Source organism: Atractosteus spatula, chromosome 10, assembly GCF_055471065.1.
Source record: "Atractosteus spatula isolate fAtrSpa1 chromosome 10, fAtrSpa1.hap1, whole genome shotgun sequence".
NCBI lineage: Eukaryota > Metazoa > Chordata > Actinopteri > Semionotiformes > Lepisosteidae > Atractosteus > Atractosteus spatula.
The window spans coordinates 26304485-26309856 of record NC_142715.1 but is presented as its reverse complement, the minus strand read 5'-3'; the positions used below and the strand labels follow the sequence as shown (position 1 = coordinate 26309856).

The following is a 5372-nucleotide window of genomic DNA, read 5'->3' as shown; positions in this document are numbered from 1 at the left end:
CCGACGACACAAAGCTGTTCCTGAGGTCAGACAGGGGGTTGAGAAGGGCCCTGCAGGTCATGGAGCAAAACTCCAGAGCCTCGGGGTCGAAACTCAACCGCCGAAAGAGCAAACTGAAGTTCTTCAGGCCCTGGAAGCACAGGACGACGGCGCCGGAGGGTCTCGAGCTCTGCACAGAGCCCCTCAAAATACTGGGGGTTTCCTTCCAGAGCCAGGACAACGAGACCAACAACTAGACCAAGAGGATCGCCAAGGTGAACGCGAAGCTGGGTCTGTGGAAAACGCGGTCGCTGTCCTACACAGGGAAAGTGATGGTGTTGAAAGCAGACATCCTGCCGGTTTTGGTTTACCTGGCGGTGGTGTACCCGCTGCCGGCCAGACTCAGACGAGCGCTGCAAGGGATGATCTTCGGCTTCGTCTGGGGCGGCAAGTACGAGTACATCACGGATGTGTCAGCCGGTCGAGGAAGGGGGTCGAGATGTCCCACATTTCCCCATGAAACTCGACTGCATCTTCTACTGCAACCTCTGTCGGGCGCTGCAGGAGCCCATCGGACCTCAGGAGGAGGACGAAGCGCCTAGTCGCCAAATGGGGTTTCCCCACGGCGAGGGAGCGCTGGAAAGGACTTTGGGCCCTATACAGGGATTAAAGGAAAATAGCAAGTGCTAGGTTTGGAGGAACTCTGTTAAATGCTCAAATTCGCCCCCACTTGCAAAGATTGATAACGGACAATCAATCTCCGTTACGCCGTTGTTTTTTATTACATGGAGTGTTAATATGTGTGAGATGTTCCTTTTGAGATGTTTTTTTTTTGCGGAATAAAGTATATTTTGTAGAACAAAAAAAATCTTATGACAAGGTTTTCAAGTTATCTGTTGAACTACATTCTAATAGGTGTGGTCACATTCCAGGTCATTTCTTTACGTTTTTTGTTTCTGGAGCAACTGTTAGATGAAATGTGCTAATATGTAACCTAACTCCAGTGTGAATAACTAGAAGAGGGGAGCAGCTCCATTCCAGACCAAGGGAGCTTTGAGATTGGCTGGGCCAGATCTCTCATTTGCATATCTGATTTGGAAATATAACACTAAACCCCTTCTTGCATGGATTTAACTTGCACCCAAGAGTCACCTACTGTGTATTGCTACTTATTTTTTTATGATAAGTGGTGATTACCAGTTGACAGGTTTTATTTGTTGAATTATAAATGGTTTTGTATTATCACCCTGAATGGCCTGTACTCGAGGTTTGGTAGGGTATGTGTTTTCATTTCATTTACCAAATGGAATTTTTGCTCTTTTAGTATTTGTCTAGAAGGCTTTCTGAAGTCAGGAAGCCCATTTATTTGGTGAAAAAAGATTCTGTATTAATATTAATATTTCTCATACAACATAAATAGGGTCTTCTATTAATAAAAAGATCTTGCACTTGGAAATCTTGATAAAGCTGTGTGCTTCCATACACTCGAGCAGTTTTGATTCCTAATATTCAACCTTAGGTGAGGGAACGTGTCTTTTTCGCCTTTTGGTTTCCAATTGATCAGCACAGTATAGAAAATAGATTCATAAAGCAACGTCAGCAGTGACAAATGTGCGAAAAGTGATCACTTGTTTTCGCCTGCTTTCAAACTGAAACCCTTTGGTGTGTTAAGAGAATGTGATAACCACTACCCTGCGCAAGGTGGGAATGGGTAACTTGCAGAGAGTGTTGAACTTCGAGAAAGGACGTCTCTCAGGAATATATTTCCACATTCTGAAGAGGAGATTTTCTCCATTTCTGTAGTCTGACTTCCTCTTTTGCTAGAGAGCTGTAGAATGTGGAGTCACCTATCCAGCTCTGGGAGCAGTGTGTAGATAACAGGTTTGTTACTGCCTGATGAGCACAGTAAATTAATACAGCAGAATAAACACACTGTGAGTATTTGAAGGGAATAACAATCTTTTACGTCTCGCCACGTTCAGTGCTGCTGTCATTTCTGCAATATTGTGATTATCATGTTCATCACACATGCACAAGATCCCCTGTTTGAAATCGGGCAGAAACAGGTGTCTTTTTATCCTCTCACATTTTGCACTTCTGCCAGTGTTTTATGGATCTTGTTTTGTCTTATTGCAAGAATTCGCATTTCCTGTGTCATTCATGATCAAGTCAAACAGCCAGCAGATCATGTCACCTTTCAGATAGTCATTCTTCTGCTTCCTAAATTTCCTAGAGACAGGTCATTTCAGCAGAACTGACAAACTTGGCAAAGCAACCTGATAAGACCAGGTCCTAGAAGTCACTACTCAGTCAGTTACTGCTGCCGAAATGCAAGCCCTTCCTCGAGCCTGAAGAAGTTGATCCTACATTACTCATGAAGAAGATGTATCTACCAAACATCAGAGAGCTGAGCTGGATCACTTTCCTTCTGAATGACGTTGCAGTAACACTCTACCACTCCTCTTCGTGCACTCATGCTGGAACTTTGGGAGGCTACTGCAGACAGCAGAGGTTGGATCATACACAGAGGTTGAAATAGCTCAGCTGAGAAAGCCTTAGACTGATGCTCTAAAGGTTTCTGGTTCAATCTGGGGTTTTGGTGTTTTGTTTCGTTGCGCCATTTGTTCCTCTCTGCAATGCCCTGTGTCCAAAGTCACACTTCCCTTCATCAGCCTGATTCCCAAACTAGAATCTTTGTGTCCTTGAGTCCCTCTTTTACCAACACTGATGAAGTACAGAAATAACTTAACATGTTTTGCACTCCTTATGGTGTTTTATGGTGGGACCTGTATTTCTCTATGAATTTCCTTAGTGACAGCCCATTTGTTTTCAATATATTTCTGGTGAAGTTATTACATCGGTCTCCCCTGGTGGCTTGTTTTCATATCCCACTTCTGACAACGACTTTTCTTATGTCACTTTGATGGGAGTACAATTGGAAAAAAAAAAACTAAAATGTGTGTAGTTGTTTCCATATCAAACCCATCTTCCATTTTATACAGTATTCCACAGGAGTGAATCAATTCCTTGTTTAATTTTGCAAATGACCGTGCTGTCAAAAAAACTAAATTCCTATGTAACCAAGGAGTTGCTGAAAAGCAACTTCACTTTGATGTTTTGTGTTGTTATAACTAATTCATCTCCTTTTTAAAAAAATAGATTTCTGTAGAAGAAAGGTGTCTCACACTAAAGTTTAAATTGTAAACAGGTCATAGAAAAAGCTCCTTAGCTCCCTGTCAGGAATCAAACCCTACTCTCCTGTATGACAGGCAGGGATTCTCACCATGGTTAAATTGCAACCGTAATAATATTGACAACATTAATAAATGCATATATAATTGAAATTGAAAACATATCTAACACAGCATCTTTTCTGATTATATACCACAATGCATTGCTGATATTTGTTGTTTGCCATTTAGGTTAAATACTGTCATGTTTTTCTCAGCAATCGTCTTTTGATGCGTAAGTATAAATAATGATAATACTATTTGAATACATACAGGTCTTAATATTATTTTGATTAAAAATAGTACGTTAATAAGAAATAAATGGCATATAAAATAGTGTGAAGGTGAAGATCACACAAAATCAACTACAAATGTGGGAATTTTACATTTTTAAGATTATAAATTGCATGTAGCACATTAGCAACACTACAGTAATGCTAATATAACAATAGTGTTAAAAACTCCTGACCTAATTCCTTACAAATGCTGATACAAAATGTGAATGATTTCAGAGTTTCGGGTATTGGGTCTCCTGATAGAGATCAGAGATGAACTGAGGCATGCGGGAAAGTGTACAGAACTGGTGAACTCACAATTCTACTTCAAGAGGCTGAGCACAATGGAAGAGTCCTGTACACACAAGTGAGTCCTTGACAACATGGACAATCAAAACCTACTGGTATGATATTATATTATCTCTGTGGTGTAGAAAATATTCACTACTAGTATTCTAGGTTACAGATAGGTCATTATTATATTATATCAGCTTACATCTGATTAATAGGATCCATCTCTGGCATACATTCTTATTTTTAGTTTATAATGTATAATCTTGCTAATCTTTTAATGCCAAAACAAAGTGTTTTATAAAAAGCTTCATGTTCTAAAAAATTACTACAACTTTTGAACTTTGAAATATGGCCACTTTGTATTCTAGGACTAAGCAAATACTGCAGAAAAGTGGAGTTAAAATGTGAAAATGTGTAATGGGTATGTCTGATTAGTTGATTAGTGAAGATCCAGTAGTAAAAATAACTTCTAATATTATTTCTAATATAATATTATTTCCAGATAAACCAACTTTGGAGAGTAGGCAACAGTGATGTCAGAGAGAGTGTGTTCACAGTGTTGTCAAGGTATTGCTTATAGATTTTTTAAATGTTTTTACATTACATTTTTACTTTGATCAAGTTAAAATATAAACAAAATTTAGCTTAAAGATACCTTGTTAACCACTGAATTTGCAAGGTGTAAAACTGCTAAATTGTCTCTTAAAATATAAGGATTACAGTAGTACATTTGATACTAAATATTTGAGTAAATAAACAATGAGTGAAAACTCGCTTGAGAAATGTCTAAGCTCAGTCATAATTTGGTTTTCAGACTTAATACAAATGAACTGATGGTGGAATTCAACTTTGCTGGCACAAACCAGAAAGATCAAAGACAAAAGAGGTGCCTGGGAGACACAAATCTTTTTAGAGCAATTAAAGGTACTCTTATTCTATGTTGTACTTTCAAACTTTGGGTACTCTTTAATTAGGACAGACTTTATTGCTCAATTACTATGATGCAAGCTAAACTTAATACATTGATTAAGCTTTGAGCTTAGTAAACCTTAATGGTTCTTTTTTTAGATTATGTTCAAGAAGAGATTAATCATCATTTATCTGAGTACTAATATTATAACATTTTTCCTAGCTGTGGTGCTGAAACCCCACCCAACAGCAACAGAAAAATAAATAAAGGAGCACACAATGCGTTATTTGAAGAATGCGTATGCAAGGCAGTGGGCCTGGAAGTCTGGACACTGAAAATGATAAGTTGCTGGTCCTAACTGTTAGGACAATTGGACAGGGCTTTGCAAATGGTGAACAGTAAAAATCGTCTTAACTTCACATTGTAATAAGATTTTCTTGGAGATATACAAGTTGTAAATTTTGAAACTTATATTTGAATCAAAATGTGGTTTTGAGTTAAATATTAGCATGTTCACGTAGTTAGTTTGTGTTTGTAAATATATTGCCATGTTACAAGAATTTGTAGCTGAAGTTTACTAGTTGTGTTTTTTTTATTTTTGATGATTAGCCATATGTTGATTACAATATTGTATATAATGTATAATTTGAACTCAATATTTTTCAGGAGTGAATGATTGTATAT

General features: G+C 38.1%; 1 non-coding gene across 1 annotated transcript; it reads left to right on the top strand.

The window, feature by feature from the left end:
- The first annotated feature begins 1283 nt into the window (after positions 1-1283).
- Positions 1284-1341, top strand: LOC148826744 (U7 small nuclear RNA). Its single transcript, XR_016093281.1, has one exon. It is a non-coding gene; the product is annotated as a U7 small nuclear RNA (small nuclear RNA).
- The last annotated feature ends 4031 nt before the right edge of the window (positions 1342-5372 follow it).